General features: G+C 45.4%; 2 non-coding genes across 2 annotated transcripts; one reads left to right on the top strand and one right to left on the bottom strand.

Moving 5' to 3' along the window:
• Positions 1-13741: 13741 nt before the first annotated feature.
• On the top strand, positions 13742-13813 carry trnad-guc. Its single transcript has one exon. It is a non-coding gene; the product is annotated as a tRNA-Asp (tRNA).
• Positions 13814-17305: 3492 nt separating this feature from the next.
• On the bottom strand, positions 17306-17378 carry trnak-cuu. Its single transcript has one exon. It is a non-coding gene; the product is annotated as a tRNA-Lys (tRNA).
• Between the last annotated feature and the right edge of the window lie 1824 nt (positions 17379-19202).

The following is a 19202-nucleotide window of genomic DNA, read 5'->3' as shown; positions in this document are numbered from 1 at the left end:
GGATAGGGGAGAACCAGTGGATGTCGTGTATCTGGACTTCCAGAAGGCTTTCGACAAGGTCCCACATAAGAGATTAGTATGCAAACTTAAAGCACACGGCATTGGGGGTTCAGTATTAATGTGGATAGAGAACTGGCTGGCAAACAGGAAGCAAAGAGTAGGAGTAAACAGGTCCTTTTCACAATGGCAGGCAGTGACTAGTGGGGTACCGCAAGGCTCAGTGCTGGGACCCCAGCTATTTACAATATATATTAATGATCTGGATGAGGGAATTGAAGGCAATATCTCCAAGTTTGCGGATGACACTAAGCTGGGGGGCAGTGTTAGCTGTGAGGAGGATGCTAGGAGACTGCAAGGTGACTTGGATAGGCTGGGTGAGTGGGCAAATGTTTGGCAGATGCAGTACAATGTGGATAAATGTGAGGTTATCCATTTTGGTGGCAAAAACAGGAAAGCAGACTATTATCTAAATGGTGGCCGACTAGTGAAAGGGGAGATGCAGCGAGACCTCGGTGTAATGGTACACCAGTCATTGAAAGTGGGCATGCAGGTGCAGCAGGCAGTGAAGAAAGCGAATGGTATGTTAGCTTTCATAGCAAAAGGATTTGAGTATAGGAGCAGGGAGGTTCTACTGCAGTTGTACAGGGTCTTGGTGAGACCACACCTGGAGTATTGCGTACAGTTTTGGTCTCCAAATCTGAGGAAGGACATTATTGCCATAGAGGGAGTGCAGAGAAGGTTCACCAGACTGATTCCTGGGATGTCAGGACTGTCTTATGAAGAAAGACTGGATAGACTTGGTTTATACTCTCTAGAATTTAGGAGATTGAGAGGGGATCTTATAGAAACTTACAAAATTCTTAAGGGGTTGGACAGGCTAGATGCAGGAAGATTGCTCCCGATGTTGGGGAAGTCCAGGACAAGGGGTCACAGCTTAAGGATAAGGGGGAAATCCTTTAAAACCGAGATGAGAAGAACTTTTTTCACACAGAGAGTGGTGAATCTCTGGAACTCTCTGCCACAGAGGGTAGTCGAGGCCAGTTCATTGGCTATATTTAAGAGGGAGTTAGATGTGGCCCTTGTGGCTGAGGGGATCAGAGGGTATGGAGAGAAGGCAGGTACGGGATACTGAGTTGGATGATCAGCCATGATCATATTGAATGGCGGTGCAGGCTCGAAGGGCCGAATGGCCTACACCTGCACCTAATTTCTAAGTTTCTATGTTTCTATGTCCCGTTAATGTGGATGGGGGTGTGCGTGCCGCCCCTGGACTTCCTGAAGTCTACAATGAGCTCCTTGGTCTTCTTGGAGTTAAGGGCCAGGTTGTTGTCAGAGCACCATGCTGCTAAGTGCTGGACCTCCTCCCTGTAGGCCGACTCATCATTGTTGCTGATGAGGCCAATCACCGTTGTATCATCTGCATACTTGATGATGGTGTTAGTACCATGTACAGGTGTGCAGTCATAGGTGAAGAGGGAGTAGAGGAGGGGGCTCAGCACACAGCCCTGTGGAACGCCGGTGTTCAGGGTGAGGGTTGAAGAGGTGTGCTTGTCTAACCTAACAGACTGGGGTCTGTTGGTTAGAAAGTCCAGTATCCAGTTGCAGAGGGAGGGGTCGATGCCCAGGTTACTGAGTTTGGTGATCAGTTTTGATGGTATAATGGTGTTGAATGCTGAGCTGTAATCGATGAACAGCATTCTTACGTAAGTGTCTCTGTTGTCGAGGTGGGAGAGGGCGGAGTGAAGTGCCGTTGAGATGGCATCCTCCGTACTCCTGTTCTTGCGGTAGGCAAACTGATAGGGATCCAGTGTGGGGGGTAGGCAGCTTTTGAGGTGTGCCAGGACCAGCCTCTCGAAGCACTTGGTGATGATGGGGGTAAGTGCAACTGGGCGGAAGTCGTTGAGGCTTGCCGCAGTGGAGTGTTTTGGCAAGTGACAGGTTGAAGATGACAGTCCAGACGTCTGTCAGCTGCGCAGCACAGGCCCTGAGCACGCGCCCGGGGATGCCGTCAGGGTCAGCAGCTTTACGTGCATTAGTCCTACTCAGTGCCACGTATACGTCGTAGGGGGTGAGTGTGAGGGGTTGGTGATCGGCAGGTAGCACAACCTTGATGGCTGTCTCTAGATTGTCCCTGTCGAAGCGGCCATAGAAGTGATTAAGCTCCTCAAGGAAGGAGGCGTCGCTGGATGTGGTATCAGGTATCTGTGTTGATACCCCTGTTGTTTGTGATATATATAAACAGCCTAGAATGAATGTACATGCAGACGCAAGGAACTGCAGATATTGGTTTAAATGTAGGGGAGTGCAGATTGTAGGGCATGATGGGAGAACTGCTGTGAGAGGCAGTGGGTGTAGTGCAGGTACGTTAGGTCCCAGGTGGGCAATAACGGGGAGGCCTTTCCACAATATTATGGTACATTTCTCTCTTCTTATCTGACATCATTTTGGATCCTTTTTACCATTACCGCTTCTTCACCCATCTGCCAATGAAAACCCCTCACCTCACAATGCCCTCCAATATGTTTGGGACAAAGACCCATCATTTATTTATTGGTTTCTGTACACCACAACTTGAGATTTGTAATAGAAAAAAAATCACATGTGGTTAAAGTGCATATTGACAGATTTTATTAAAGAAAATGTTTTTACATTTTGGTTTCACCGTGTAGAAATGACAACGGTGTTTATACATAGTCCCCCCATTTCAGGGCACCATAATGTTTAGGACACATGGCTTCACAGGTGTTTGTAATTGCTCAGGTGCATTTAATTGCCTCCTTAATGCAGGTGCAAGAGAGCTCTCCGCACCTAGTCTTTCCTCCAGTCTTTCCATCACCTTTGGACACTTTTATTGCTGTTTATCTACATGAGGACCAAAGTTGTGCCAATGAAAGTCAAAGGAGCCATTATGAGACTGAGAAACAAGAATAAAACTGTTAGAGACATCAGCCAAACATCAGGCTTACCACATTCTATTGCTTGGAACATCATTAAGAAGAAAGAGAGCACTGGTGAGCTTGCTAATCGCAAAGAGGCTGGCAGGCCAAGGAAGACCTCCACAGCTGATGACAGAAGAATTCTCTCTACAATAAATAAAAATCCCCAAACACCTGTCCGACAGATCAGAAGCACTCTTCATGAGTCCGGTGTGGATTTGTCAATGACCACTGTCCGCTGAAGACTTCATGAACATAAACACAGAGGCTACACTGCAAGATGCAAACCACTGGTTAGCTGCAAAAATAGTATGGCCAGGTTACAGTTCGCCAAGAAGAACTTAAAAGAGCAACCGCAGTTCTGGAAAAAGGTCTTGTGGACAGATGAGACGAAGTTTAACATATCAGAGTGATGGCAAGAGCAAAGTATGGAGGAGAGAAGGAACTGCCCAAGATCCAAAGCACACCACCTCATCTGTGAAACACTGTGGTGGGGGTGTTATGGCCTAGGCATGTATGGCTGCTGAAGATACTGGCTCACTTATCTTAATTGATGATACAACCGCTGATGGTAGTAGCATAATGAATTCTGGAGTGTATAGACACATCCTATCTACTCAAGTTCAAACAAATGCCTCAAAACACATTGACCGGTGGTTCACACAATGATCCCAAACATACTGCTAAAGCAGCAAAGGAGTTTTTCAAAGATTAAAAAATGGTCAATTCTTGAGTGGCCAAGTCAATCTCCCGAACTGAACCCAATTGAGCATGCCTTTTATATGCTGAAGAGAAAACTGATGGGTACTAGCCACCAAAACAAGCATAAGCTAAATATGGCTGTAATACAGGCCTGGCAGAGCATCACCAGATAAGACACCCAGCAAGTGGTGATGTCCATGAATCGCAGACTTCAAGCAATCATTGCATGCAAAAACTATGCAACAAAATACTAAACATGACTACTTTCATTTACATGACATAGAGTCACAGATTAATACAGTGTGGAAACAGGCCCTTCGGCCAACTCGCCCACACTAGCCAATAATGTCCCAGCTATCCTACTCCCACTTGCCTGCACTTGGTCCATAACCCTCCAAACCTGTCCTATCCATGCACCTGTCCAACTGCTTCTTAAACAATGGGATAGTCCCAGCCTCAACTAACTCCTCTAGCTAGGTAGGGCTCTTAAAAATAGCAGAGTCAGGGGATATGGGGAGAAGGCAGGAACGGGGTACTGATTGGGGATGATCAGCCATGATCACATTGAATGGCTCGAAGGACCAAATGGCCTACTCCTGCACCTATTGTCGATTGTCTATTGTCTATTGTCTCTGGCAGCTTGTTCCATACACATGTGTGAAAAAATTACCTCTCGGAATCCTATTTAATATGTTCCTCTTCACCTTGAACCCATGTCCTCTGGTCCTCGATTCCCCTACTCTGGGTAAAAGACTGCATCTACCCGATCTATTCTTCTCATGATTTTGTATACCTCTACAAGATCTCCCCTCATCCTTCTGAGCTCCATGGAAAAGAGACCCAGCCTACTCAACCTGGAATAGAGACCCAGCCTATTCAACACATTGCTGTATCCCAAACATTATGGTGCCCTGAAATGGGGGGACCACGTATAAACACTGTGATTTCTACGTGGTGAAACCAAAATGTATAATAATGGCCTTTAATAAAATCTGTCAATGTGCACTTTAACCGCATGTGATTTTTTTCTATTACAAATCTCAAATTATGGAGTACAGAGGCAAATAAATAAATGATGGGACTTTGTCCCAAACATTATGGAGGGCACTGTACATCATAGAAACAGGCCCATTAGCTCATCTTGCCCATGATGATCAAGATGCCCCATCTACACTGAAGAAGGGTCTTGACCAGAAACGTCACCCACTCCTTCTCACTAGAAATGCTGCCTGTGTTACTCCAGATTTTTGTGCCTATCCCCATCTACACTAGTCCAACCTGCTCATATTTGGTCCATATCCTCTGAAACTTTCGTATCCATAGAATGTCTTTTAACTAACATTGTAGTACCCACCTCAACTATTTTGTCTGGCAGCTTGTTCCATATACCCACCGTCCTCTGTGTGATAAACACCACTCTGGTTTCTATTTCCTTTCTATCTTCAACCAATGTCCTCTGGTTTTTGACTCCCCTCTGCTGTGCGAAGGAGTCTGCGCATCTACCCTATCTCTTCCGCTCATGATATCTACACCTCCACAAGATCACTCTTCATCATCCTGCACTTTAGGGAATCAAGTCCGAGCTTTCCCAACCTCTCCTGATAGCTCAGGCCATCAAGTCCTGGCACCATCCTCAGAAATCTTCTCTGCACTCCTTCCAGCTTAACAACATCTTTCTTATAGCAAGATAACCAAAATTGAACACAGTGCTCCCAATGAGGCCTCACCAATGTTGTGTCCCTACTTCTATACTCAATCCCCTGACTGATGGCCAATATGCCAAAAGCCCTCTTGACTACCCGATCTCGGAACTATGCCAAATCCCTCTGCTCTGCAACAATCCCGGGGAGCCACTCGTGGCGGGAGTATCCTGGGGAGCCCCGCGGCCCATAGACTGATCTACCCAGAAGGCCTGACTTGTCCGCCATGGACGGTGGGCCCGCGTCATGCAGTGGAACCCGCCAGGTAGGCCCAACCGGCCCGCTGCACACCGGAGACTTTCCCGGCATGGATGGAGCATCCATGGTAACCCACATGGAGGGCCGCTAAGTAGACCGGCAGTGGGAGGCAAGGCATTACCTCGACAGTGGAGAGGGCCGCTGGAGGCCCCTGCAGCAGCCTGGGGCTCAGCTGGACTGGCGCCGCTCCAAGAGGTTGAGCAGGTGGACCGGACGCAGCCTACAGCCGGTAAGAGTGACGGAGGACACCAACGGTCACGCTTGGCCAGGCCCACCGTGCAACGTCTACAGCATAACACACCTTCATGATCAGGTCAAGATCCCTGCACTTACGACAAATGGGACTGGATAATGGCATCAAACTGGCGACTCTGTATACTGTCTCAGTGTACTGCTACTGTACACTTGTACTGTATCTGTGATGCTTATCTAACATGTATCTAAGTGCTTATGTGTAGTGATATTTGTACTGAACTGTTTACATAAACAAATATCACTGTGTTAGAATACATGTGACAAATAAAGTGCCATATAAATAGACTCCTCAGGCCCCTGCCATTCACTGTGACTGGTGGGGTGCTGCAAGGCTCGGAGCCGGAACCCCAGTTTTAAAAATATATATTAATGATTTAGTCGAGGGAATTAAATGTGACATCTCCAAGTTTGTGGATGACACAAAGCTGGTGCCAGTGTGAGCCGTGATGATGCTATGATGTTGCTGGGTAACTTGGATAGGTTGGATGAGTGGGTAGATGCATTGCAGATACACTATAATGTGGATAAATGTGAGGTTTTCCACTTTGGTAGCAAGAACAGGAAGGCAGATTATTATCTGAATGGTGTCAGATTAGGAAAAGTGGAGGTGCAACGAGACCTGGGTGTGCTTGTAGATCAGTCACTGAAAGTAAGCATGCAGGTAATGCAGGCAGTGATGAAAGCTAATGGCATGTTGGCCTTCATTGCGAGAGGATTTGTGTTTAGGAGTAAAGAGGTCCTACTGCAGTTGTACAGGGCCCTGGACATTATTGCTATTGAGGGAGTGCTGCGTAGGTTTACCAGGTTAATTCCTGGTGAGGATCTTATAGAAACATATAAAATTATTAAGGGATTGTACCAGCTAGATGCAGGAAAATGTTCCTGATGTTGGGGGAGTCCAGAACCCGGCGTCACAGTTTAAGAATAAGGGGTAGGCCATTTGTGACTGAGATGAGGGGGGAAAAAATCCTCATCTGTGGAAATTTCTACAGAACGCAGTGGAGGCCAATTCTCTGGATGTTTTCAAGAGAGAGTTATTTTTAGCTCTTAGGGCAAAAGGAATCAACGAATATCGGGAAAAAGCAGCAACAGGGACTGATTTTAGATGATCCCAGGCACACCACTAGTCACAGGCCTCCAGTTTGAAAACCAACCTTCCACCCTTTGCTTCTTTCCATTAAATCAATTCTCGATCCATTCGCCTAGCACTCCCTGGACCGCACGCATTCTAACCTTTCAGAGCAGCCTACCATGTGGAACATTAACATTGTTCCTAATCAAGCCTGCATACATCTGTCACTTGCCAGGCTTTGTCCCGCTCCAAGGTACACAAAAATTCTGGAGAAACTCAGCGCGTGCAGCAGCATCTATGGAGCGAAGGAAATAGGCAACGTTTCGGGGCGAAACCTTTTTCGCTCCACCATTTTTACAATTTTCTCTCCTCTACTATAATCGGTATGGTGCATCTCTCTAGAATATTTCTGTCAGAGCAGAGTGGCGCAGCGGAAGTGTGCTGGGCCCATAACCCAGAGGTCGATGGATCGAAACCATCCTCTGCTATTCTATCAATGGATACTTTTGAGAAATTCCGTCCGTTCACACGCGTGCACAACGTTTATTCTGTTTCATTCGGGGAAATCCCTATTTCAACAAAACGGTTCGCTTCATTGCATCATTTTATGAGTTTTATTGGAGAATCCGTGGGTGACGTCATGGTCCCCGTTGTGCTCGGCCGTTGACCAATTAATTCATAATATTCTCTGCTGCATGAAGCTGCGTTCTGGTCATAAGTGATAGGAATAGAATTAGGCCATTCGGCCCATCAAGCCTACTCCACCATTCAATCACGGCTGATCTATCTCTCCCTCCTAACCCCATTCTCCTGCTTTCTCCTCATAACATCCCCCTATGGTGTAGAACACGAAATGGTGTAGCCAATGGTTCAGCTCCTGTGTTCTTCATTGCAACTTTGATACAGAGATAAACACGTTCATGTTCAGTAGCAGAGAGAGTGGGGGAGCGGGGAATGGGTAGAACAAGGGGGGTATCTCTGATAATCACTGAAGGGTAGTAGTCTACGGGACAGGTGGTGGGAAATGGGATGCGAGTAGATGAGCAATATGTGGTCTGCATGGAAATAGTGGGCCGAAGGGTTTTTGTTCAGGAGGAGGTCCAGAGCCGGATTTATGTATAGGCTTCATAGGCTGAAGTCTATGACCTTGAGATCTAGGGGGCCTTGGCCTCGTACTGCCAAGGTGTATAATATTTTTGACATAGTGGCATTGACGGGTGGGGGTGCTGCAAGCCGGCAGCCCTGCCAGCAGCGGGTCAGTTCTTTCCACTTTTATTGTCTTTTTAGTATGTCCTAATGTGGGTTTTTAATGTTCCTCTGTGTTTTTTGTGTGGGGGGTGGTGTGGGGGGGTTAGGGGGAAACCGCTTCAGTTGCCTCCTCCACGGAGAGACAACTTTTTTCACGTCGCCGCCCCCGTGGCCTAACAGCAAGGTTCGGTGCGGCCTTTCCCGGAGACGTGCCTGGGGCTACAGCAGCAGGCGCAGCGCGGAATCTCGGCGTGGAGCGGGCGAGCCCTCGCCGGGGATCGCCGGAGGGGAGCACGCCATTCGCTGGCCGGCTGCAGCCTGAAGCTGCAGACTGCAGAGCTCCGACCGGCATGGCATCCGCAGCCTGGGATCCCTCGTGGGGGACCCGGGGGAAGAAGAAGCTCTGACTGCCGGCCGGCGGCCAATTTCTACCGCGTGCGTGGTGGCGACTTACCATCAGGAGCGGGGTCCCTCGCCGGGGATCCCTGGAGGGGAGCTTCGACCGCCGGCACTGCAGTCTGCGGTGCTTCTGGCTGCGGCGTGAACTTTAAATCTCCGACCGCTGGCCTACGGCCTATACCAACTTGAAGCCGCAGTCTCCGGTGGGGAGGCACTGATTCAGGACTTACCTGGACTTTTTACCTTGTCTGCACATCTGGACACCCGCAGCGACGGCTGCGGAGGGTTGAGATCCCGACCACGGGCGAAAATGGAGGAGGACAGGCCAAATTTTGTGTCTTCCACCACAGTGATGAATGCTGTGGTGGATGTTTGTGTTAAATTTTTAGTGTGTTTTTGTGTGTTCTTTTTCATTGTACCGCTGCTGGCAAATTCATTTCACTTTCACTTTATGTGCAATGTGACGAATAAAACTGATTGATTGATTGATTGATTGATTGTTACAAAACCTACCATCAATGGCGCTGTGTTTGCGATTCTGGAGGCTTTGATGGGGGAGTGGGGCGTGATTAAAATGCAGATGAGGTTTGTATTCGTTGTCGGAGAGGAATTTGCTCGGACTGCTACTCAAAGATACCTGATGAAGAAAATCCGTTCTACGATTGTGCTCCTGTTTCTGCTGGATTGAGGTTAAACGCGACTAAAAATGCATTCAACGCCTTCAACATCACGGATCGTAAGTGCAGGACAAAACAAAAGGTATGTCATTGATTTAAGATATTTTGCTGCTTTTTGTTGCAGCTTCATTTTAATCTGCTGATATGGAAAATGTCGAGTGGTGGTGGCAGACTTGCCTGCAGCAGTTCGTTCTTTACCCTTTTTTTAATGTTTAGTTTGTTAAATAGATTTGTTCTGGAAGCCTTGTAATCATTTTAGTCTTTTTATGTGTGGTTGGGGGGGTGGGGGGGAAGGGGGAAACAGTTTTTCTTCCTTCCTCCAAGCCGCATCTTCGCCCCCTCCTCGCGGCCTACCATTCGGATTGGCGCGGCCTTTCCTGCCAGGACTGGCCGGAGCTTCGAGCTGCAGCTTCAGCGCTGAGGTACCATTGCGGAGCGGGGCGCTGCCTTACGCGGGTCGCTGTGTGGAGCTCCGGAGTGACTACTTTAACATCGTGGAGTTGTGGTTGTGGACCTTCCAGCCATGGGCGGTGCTGACTTTAAACAAGGTGGAACCTGTGATCGCTCGCCGAGATCGCCAGTGTTGGAACTCCGTCCAGCGCGGCCTATCGACTTCTGGAGCCACAGTCTCTGGTAGCAAGTGGCCGTTTCGGAACTCCAAGCTGCTGAGAGTGTTCTTCTGACGCCGGGGTTCATTCATCCAGCAAGAGGGCCTGAAACATCGGGCCGCCATGGCGGCGACTGCGGAGGCCTCAATAGGCCCCGAACACGGGTGAACATGGAGGAAGTGGACTAAACTTTGGTGCCTTCCCTCACAGAGGGAAACGTTGATCCCACTGTGGGGGGTGTTTTTTTTGGGTTAATGTTAAATTCTATGATGTTGTGTTTATTTTATTTATGTGCAGCATTGGCAACTCAAATTTCACTACACCAATTGGTGTATGTGACAATAAATGTCCTTTGTCCTTTGTCCTTTGTCCTTTGTTATTTAGGCCCTGATACGAATCGGCCTTGTCTTACCTGCCGATATCGGGGCTTAAATCATGGCAGCGGCCACATTCCAATCGATAACAATCCAGAAACATCCACTCTCAAGATAAGATAAGACACACCCAGGTCTGATCTACCTGCTGTAGGCCTGCCTCGACTGAGGGTGTCTTGTGATAAAAGGCCAAAACACCCAGTGACATTGAGGTACACAACTGAAGATGTGTCTGATTGGTAGCAAATTCACCTAGTGATCATACCAAAGAATGTCAATTGTAGTGAAATATTAGGGATTGTAACACCCAGTCCTACAATCAATCACTACAGTTTTCGTCAGATGTATTGTGCAAAAAATAATGATTTAATTATCTTGAGAGTGGATGTTTCTGGATTAATTTATGGAAATTAAACATTAAATTCCTTCCACTTGGCATATAAATTCATGACAAAGTGAGATTTAAAAATCATGTTATATTGTGAATTGTAGTGTGAATGGGATCAGTTTGTTATTGGTTATTTGGATACTTTGGCTATTTAAAAATGTTAGCCTTTTCTTACGAAATGGATAACCGTTTAGATCTTGTAATTGAATTTAGATTAGATTAATTGATTAGATGAATTTAATTGATTTGATGAAACTGATGAATATGAATTTTTAGTTGGTTATTTACTATTTGTTTTAACTTTTAAAAAGCATACTCATTTTGTAAAAGGTTTTTGGAAGCAGATTTGATTCAGATTGGATTCAGATTTTGCAATATAATTGCCAATAAGGAACAATTCTTTAAGAATTATTTCCCAACTATTATACAGAATTTTTTTTTCTTCACTCAAGTTAACCCCATTTTGTGATAACGCCCCTTCATGTTTTCCTTTCTAATAACTGTTGAAGATTAATTTTACTTTTTATTTTCAGATTCTAATCTGAGCATGAGTAAAAGATTTGAAAGTGGTGCTAGCAAGCGCAAGAGAAAGAGACTTGAAAATGATACGGTAAAGGAGTTAAAACCAATCACTGCTTTCTTGGATCAGCCACTGACAGAGGCAACAAGTGCCAGCGGTGAAGCAGATACATTGATACTAACACAAGGAAATCAGTGTGGTGGAGCTATCCAGCCATCTACTAGCATTCAACCAGAAGAAAACCTCCCTGAAACAAAAACAGCAAAGCAGGACGTTGAACAGCAAGCTGAATATGAGAAAGCAGCCATGATGCCGGCTCCAAATGAAAATATAGAACTAATTCTGTGTATGTGTAAGTAAGTACTCAGTTAAAATGACATTAAAGTAAATACTGAATACTGAATAATTCAGGAGTCACTTAATGGACAGGGAGAGGCTAAAGAGCGACAAGAAAATAATGTGGATAGGCAGATTTTTCCAGCTCACACCTGGTAAGGTAGGCCAAAGTATTCCAGACTCAGATATAGATGATGCCACAAATAGATCTATTGTAACAGACTGGTTTGAAGACAGAATTATCACATGAGGACGTATCCTATTGGGTAGAATGGGGCCCCTCTCAAGTTCTTCGTTCTTGGTTACTTGGTCCTCCAAAATATTCCAACTGGAATTTAAACTGGAGGTGGTGAAGGGAGGGATTACGCCAGAAAGGGTTATTGGGAAGAAAGTGCTACTTTAAATTTAGTTGCATCTGGTTGGGTAACTATAGTTTGGTGGAGATTATTCCATGCTTTAATTGTGCGTGGGAAGAACGAATTGTTGTACACATCTGTCTTTGTAGCTGGGATCACAAATTGGATCGAATGCCCTCGTCTGCTCCTAATTGGTTTGGGGTTGGTGTAGGTCTTGTGATCTATGTCTAGCTGACCATTTAACATTTTGTAAAAACAGGTCAGATGGTGAGCTTCACGTCTGTCTTGGAGAGGGTTCCACCCCAGAGAATTCAGAAGTTTGGTGACACTCGCTTCTCTCTCATAGGTGTTAGTAACAAATCGAGCGGCCTGTCTTTGGACACGTTCGATGGATGAAATGTTTTTGTCTGTGTATGGGTCCCAAGCTGCAACTGCGTAGTCCAAATGAGGTCGAACGAGGGTGAAATACAGCTTCTCCTTGACAGAAGCTGAACAATGATGAAAGTTGCACCTCAGGAAGTTTAGGACACCTGTTGCTTTCACTGTTGCATGATGAGTCTGACCATTCCAACGCAGATCATTTTGCAATTTGATGCCAAGATACTTGGTTTGTTTGGATTCTTCAAGGGTGACACCAAGTATGTTGTAGGATGTGACGCCTGGATTCCTCTTTCTGGTGACACGCATGGTTTGACATTTGGAAGGGTTGAACTGCATGCCCCATTGTTGTGACCACTCGACCATAGTATCGAGATCCTTTTCGAGAGCATCTTCATCATCAGCTGACTTAGTTCAGCATCGTGTGGACCATTTTCTAATTCAAGCGAGTGTATAAAAAGCAGTCTAGCTTTTGCACAAAAGCTCTTTTTTATTCAACAAAAGACAATGGAGAAACATATAGCCGAGAGTGGCCTGTGTATTCTCCCTCGAAAGGCCGGATTTATTGTTTTGTTTGTAAACTCTTACCAAACAATGCATGTTCTGCTACATCTTTAGCTTCTGAATGGTTTGATAATTGGCAAAACCCCTGTCTTATCCAAACTCATGAAAACTCAGTGAAGCACAGGAATGCCATGTTGACCTACTGAACAAGAAAGCGAGAAGGTGGGGGTGGGGGATTGGGAGGGGCCTCACAAGTGGAATAGCCTAGGGCCTCTCTTCATCTAAATCCGACACTGAGGAAGTCCATGTCGGAGTGGAGGGAGTGTGTGGAGAGAGACACCACGGGGTTAATAGACAAGCAGCTGACGGCACTGGGTGTAAGAAGGAATTGTAGATGCTGGTTTATACCGAAGATAGACACAAATATCTGGAGAAACTCAGCGGGACAAGCAGTATCTTTCGAGAGCAGGAATGGGTGACGTTTCGGGTCGAGACCCTTCTTCAGACTTCCTCGTTCAGTCTCCCATTCCTTACCTCTCGAGATGCTGCCTGTCCCACTAAGTTTTTTGTGTCTTTCTTCAGCACTCGGTGTAAACCAGACAGAAGGCAGGCCACACACTATTCCATCGGCGAGTGGGGAACGGAACCGTCTCCAGTGCAGTGTGACTCTGTGACTCGAGCACAGTCCCGCTGCTGCTTGTGACAGCAAATACAGAATACGACTCGCAGTTCCGGTAACATGCGTTTAGAAAACGAAAGCGCCTCTATTGAAAGAATTCAACACGACCATGCACTTGAATAAGTGACCGGATCGCGGAAGAATCCGAGAGCACACTAGTCAAACAGTGAGAAGTGAATGCCTGAAAGTTGCAGGTTTTTGGTCAAATAAAATCTAAGGCTATTAACATGAAATTCTGCAACCTTATGTAACTAACCGACAAACAACACATTTCCCCACTTTACTCTTCGACTCACTTCCCTTCCACCTACGTACATTATAAGACTTCAGAATGCACAATTGTACGGCGGTTCCGTGTTAGTATAGTGGTTAGTGTCCCCGCCTGTCACGCGGGAGACCGGGGTTCAATTCCCCGACGGGGAGAAGGTTTTCTTTGTTCTAAATTTAACTTTCAATCCAAGTCGTATTTTGCACATTCTGTTTTTACAAAATGGGGACAGCAACTATTTTTTTTTGCTGAATTGATCGGTTTAGTGAACATTCCGGATTAACATAATACATGCAGTACAGGAGCTCAGAAACAGACCCTTCGGCCAACAATATGTGTCTGCCATAATGCCAAATTAAACTAATCTACTCTGAAGAAGGGTGTCGACCCGAAATGTCACCCATTCCTTCTCTCCAGAGATGCTGCCTATCCCGCTGAGTTACTCCATCTTTTTGTGTCTATCTTAATCTAATCTACTCGCCAACCTGTGATCTATATCCTCTCCCCCCCACGATTCCCATTTTATACAGTGCATATTTGACATATTCTTAAATGCCACTATCGTATCTGCTTCCACCACCCCTCCTCGAGCGCATTCCAGGCACCCACCTCTCTCCATCCCACACATCTACTTTAAACTTTACCGCTCTCACGTTAAAGCTATGGCCTCAAGTGACTGAGATTTCCACCGTGGGATAAAGATTGTCAGTGTCTATCCTATCTATATCTCTCATAACTTTATATACCTCTGCCCCCAATTTCTGATGACCCAGGAAAAACATTTCCAATCTGTCAAGCCACAAGTATGATAACTGATGGGTATGATCATCTCATATTACTCTGATGACCAAAGAGCCCACAATGGTTTATTGTTGGCTGAGGAAGAGGTGAAAACGAAGGGATAAGAACAGTTAAACTATCAAAACGACTGGGGCGGGGGAGGGACGGGGAGAGAGAGGGAATGCAAAGGTTACCTGAAATTAGAGACATCAACTATCATACTTGCTGTGGTTGAGAGACTGGCATTGTTTTCTTTGGTTCATCAGAAATTGAGGGCAGAGGTATATAAAGCATATAAATAGCTGAGGTACACAAAATTGCTGGGGAAACTCAGCGGGTGCAGCAGCATCTATGGAGCGAAGGAAATAGGCGACGTTTCGGGCCGAAACCCTTCTTCAGACTCCAGACTTCAGACATAAATAGCTGAGGTACTGCTTTGTCCCGAACCTTTTCATACCTTCAGTTACCCACATCCCTGAATCTCAGTCTGAAGAACGGTCTCGATCCGAAACGTCGCCTATTCATTTTCTCCAGAGATGCTCTCTGGCCCGCTGAGTTACTCCAGCATTTTGTGTCTCTCTCCGGTGTAAACCAGCATCTACAATTCCATCCTACACACAATAATTGCTGTCATCTCTCTCAGCACCCCGGCTTTCAAATATCTGTCTGTCACGTTCACCACGGACCCCTTCTACATCTGGCGATTCCTTCCCAGCGCGCTATCGCCACACCCATAAGTATAGGTATGTTGCAAAGCCTACCTGAAGCGTCGCTGAAAATCTGTCGCTGCGGGTGTGCGCGATTTTGGCGCCGTTTAGAGGGGGGCGGGTTTAAAACGCGATTTTCTCCAGGCTGTTCAAATCGAAGATGTTCAGCCTAGTTAATTATTAACGAAAAATCGCTGGAAGACCCCGTCGCAAAAGATATTATTAGTTTTAAAGGCCTCGTATAATAGTTATAGTAGTTTAAAAATCAATCTCTAAACCCGCGACCACCGGCAGCTGTCAGGGCCGCATAGAGCAAATAATAGAAGGTATGCTGCTTATTTTTACATTAAAAAGGGCTTCTTAAGATCCCTTTATACAAAGTTTAATGTAGCGAGTAGCTCATTTTGGGCCCATTATATCCCGCAGTAATTTTCTGGGCATTTGAGGCACAAATCTAGCGCAATGTGAACGTTCTAAACCAGCGCGTTCACAGGATCCCACTAGAAAGCTGATTTAAATGGACTTTAATTTACAGCAATTGAACACTAAATTCCTTCCATTTGGCCTATAAATTAATGTAAATGAGATTTTAAAATCATGTTTTATTGTGAATTATTTATGAATATTATTTGGACACTTAGGCTATTTAAAAATGTTAATTATTTATTAAGAAATGGATAGATGTTTAGATCTAGTAATTGAAGTTTGAAATTAGCTACACTTGGGTAACTAACTAATCATATGCTTTAATTTTAGGTCATCCAAGTAAGATTATTGTATATTTGTTTCAGAATGGTTCAATCAACGATAACTGAAAATTTCATTCAGTTCTCTTAATTTCTAAGAAAGTTATGGGCTTTTGACTGTCCACGATCACAGCTTTTTTGTTATGTCCATAGAAAATCAATAGGGAACAAGATGCTAATTTCCGAGTATGAAAATGGCCATAACCTTTTAAATACTTGAGATATGAAAGTGAATTAGGTGTCAAATTAAACTTCTTTTTATGCTTTATCTGATGGGATAAATTACAGACTTGATTTTTTAAATCTCAACATTTTGTAACATTGCTAATAAGTATAATTTACCAGCTGCCCTGTAGTGCCTGCATAAATTCGACAATCTTTAACCTCTTTTGATTTCAATGTGAAGATCCGCATGTATTTGATATAATTGATTTGATTTATCCTGTACCTGCAAATGGCCTTGTAATCGTCAGTATGCAGAGACTTAAGATCGCTGGCACCGAAACCTCATTGCCTAGTTTTCGCAGAGTCTCCGATGAATGGAATTCTCCCTCCGGTAGCATGCAGGTACAGCAGGCAGTGAAGAACGCGAATGGCATGTTGGCCTTCATAGCAAGATTAGTTTAATTTAAACCGAATTACGAATGAACGAGTGAATGCATGAAAGAATTATACTTTATTGTCACGTGTACCTAGGGTACTTAGGTGCAGTAAAATACGTTGCTTTGCATACAACCGATGCAGTACACAATTGTGTCCACGTGTTGGCGCCGACAAAGTTACAAAAGTAACCAACAGTCTTATTTTTTGCCGATGTTCAACGAAATGATCTCCGAAATTAGACAAAAATGCTGGAGAAACTCAGCGGGCGAGGCAGCATCGATGGAGAGAAGGAATAGGCGACGTTTCTGGTCGAGACCCTTCTTCAGACCAGTATCTTTGCTTCAGACTGAAGTGGGGGCGGGAAAAAGAAAGGAAGAGACGGAGACAGTCGGCTTATGGGAGAGCTGGGAAGGGGAGGGGAAGGAGGGAGAAAGCAAGGACTACCTGAAATTGGAGGTCAATGTTCATACCGCTGGGGTGGAAACTACCCAAGCGAAATATGAGGTGCTGTTCCTCCAATTTGGGCTGGGCCTCACGCTGGCATTGGCGGAGGCCCAGGACAGAAAGGTCGGATTCGGAATGGGAGAGGGAGTTGAAGTGCTGAACCGCCGGGAGATCAGGTTGGTGGGTTGGGCGCTCTCAGCCATTTTCACGATAAAGAAAACACATCTTGCAGTTAATTGTCTCTAATAAACGTAACCGAAAGGATTAAAAGGTATAAAATCCTTAGATCCCCAAAAAGGCAGAGTATTCCTAAACTATTCACTGGCTAGACATAGTGTTTGCTATTGATAATGGTTAAAGAAAGTGTCGCCCAACGTGGGGTTCGAACCCACGACCCTGAGATTAAGAGTCTCATGCTCTACCGACTGAGCTAGCCGGGTATTGCTCAGACTTCTTCAGTGTCTAATTTCATGAAAACCATCGCCTCAATACATCAAGGATCTACCTCTGGTGAGAATTTTTGTCTGTGGGTGTAGAAGATAATCACAAGCGAGACGTTAATCAAACTTTCGTTCGGCCGAAGCGCAACATCTCACACTTTCTCCGTTTAAATGTCATCGTCCATTCCTCTCCTATTTATGCAGCTGAGCTGCATCCCGCCATGTACCATGCACGAAACAGCCCCGTTCTGAAGGGTGAGCTACACGGCCAATTTATTTTCCGACAGCATGTCTGTGGTATTTGAGTGTAAACCGGGGTCCCTGCTGGAAATTCAATAAGGCACATGCAGGGCCGGCCTTAGGGGGAGCGGGGCCCAATTGGGAACAATTTTGGTGAACCCCAGGTTCCCAGCCAAGGTCTGTCAGCCCAGTTATTTAGTATATATTATGAAATTGTACACCAGGGGCTATGGATTATACACTGTGTGAATCACTCCTGCTCCCGTTTGACTGTCAGTAGCTCCGCTGGCTTCCAACCTTTGCCGTAGCTGCTAATTATGTGATTGGACACAATGCCCTTGGAGACAGCGGCTGATTGGACGGAAGGAGACTTATTTGTTGATTGGACGGGAATATTTCGGCAAGCTGGTTGGTGATTAGATGCAACCCCCTTAGAAACAGCGATTGATTGGCCGACAAATAAAATTGTCAAATAGGAAAACAAAAATCGCTGGTCAGTGCGAATTCAGTGGACTATTTGGTTGTATCTCCAACCGAAACAGTATAACATGCAGGTACATTCATTTTAAATTAAATTCAGTGATTATTTCACATGATTTCTCACTGTGTAAAGCTCAATATCTGACCAATTTCGTTTAACACGTTTGGTCTGCCGTGAGCATTTTTCTCTCCCAAAACAGTTCATATCTAGCAAACCGATCAACGAAGCAGACAGCAGTTGAACGCAGTCATAGAAACATAGAAATAGGTGCAGGAGTAGGCCATTCGGCCCTTCGAGCCTGCACCGCCATTCAATATGATCATGGCTGATCAACCAACTCGGTATCCTGTACATGCCTTCTCTCCATACCTCCTGATACCTTTAGCCACAAGGGCCACACCTAACTCTATCTTAAATATAGCCAATGAACTGGCCTCAACTACCTTCTGTGGCAGAAAATTCCAGAATCGCCACTCTCTGTGTAAAAAATGTTTTTCTCATCTCAGTCCTAAAAGATTTCCCCCTTATCCTTAAACTGTGATCCCTTGTTCTGGACTTCCCCAACATCGGGAACAATCTTCCTGCATCTAGCCTGTCCAACCCCTTAAGAATTTTGTACGTTTCTATAAGATCCCCCCTCAATCTTCTAAATTCTAGCGAGTACAAGCCGAGTCTATCCAGTCGTTCTTCATATGAAAGTCCTGACATCCCAGGAATCAGTCTGGTGAAGCTTCTCTTTATGGCAAGAATGTCCTTCCTCAGATTAGGAGCCCAAAACTGTACGCAATACTCCAGGTGTGGTCTCACCAAGACCATGTACAACTGCAGTAAAACCTCCCTGCTCCTATACTCAAATCCTTTTGCTATGAATGCTAACATACCATTCACTTTCTTCACTGCCTGCTGCACCTGCGTGCCTACTTTCAATGACTGGTGTCCCTTGACACCCAGGCCTCGTTGCATCTCCCCTTTTCCGAAACGGCCACCATTCAGATAATAGTCTACTTTCCTGTTTTTGCCACCAAAGTGGATAAACGGTTTAGAAATTTTCAGATGGGTTCAGATGTGTTCAGACGTGTTCAGAAGTGTTTAGAAGTGTTCAG

Source organism: Amblyraja radiata, chromosome 37 (assembly GCF_010909765.2).
Source record: "Amblyraja radiata isolate CabotCenter1 chromosome 37, sAmbRad1.1.pri, whole genome shotgun sequence".
In the NCBI taxonomy this organism is placed as follows: Eukaryota; Metazoa; Chordata; class Chondrichthyes; order Rajiformes; family Rajidae; genus Amblyraja; species Amblyraja radiata.
This window is presented reverse-complemented; position numbering and strand designations above follow the sequence as displayed.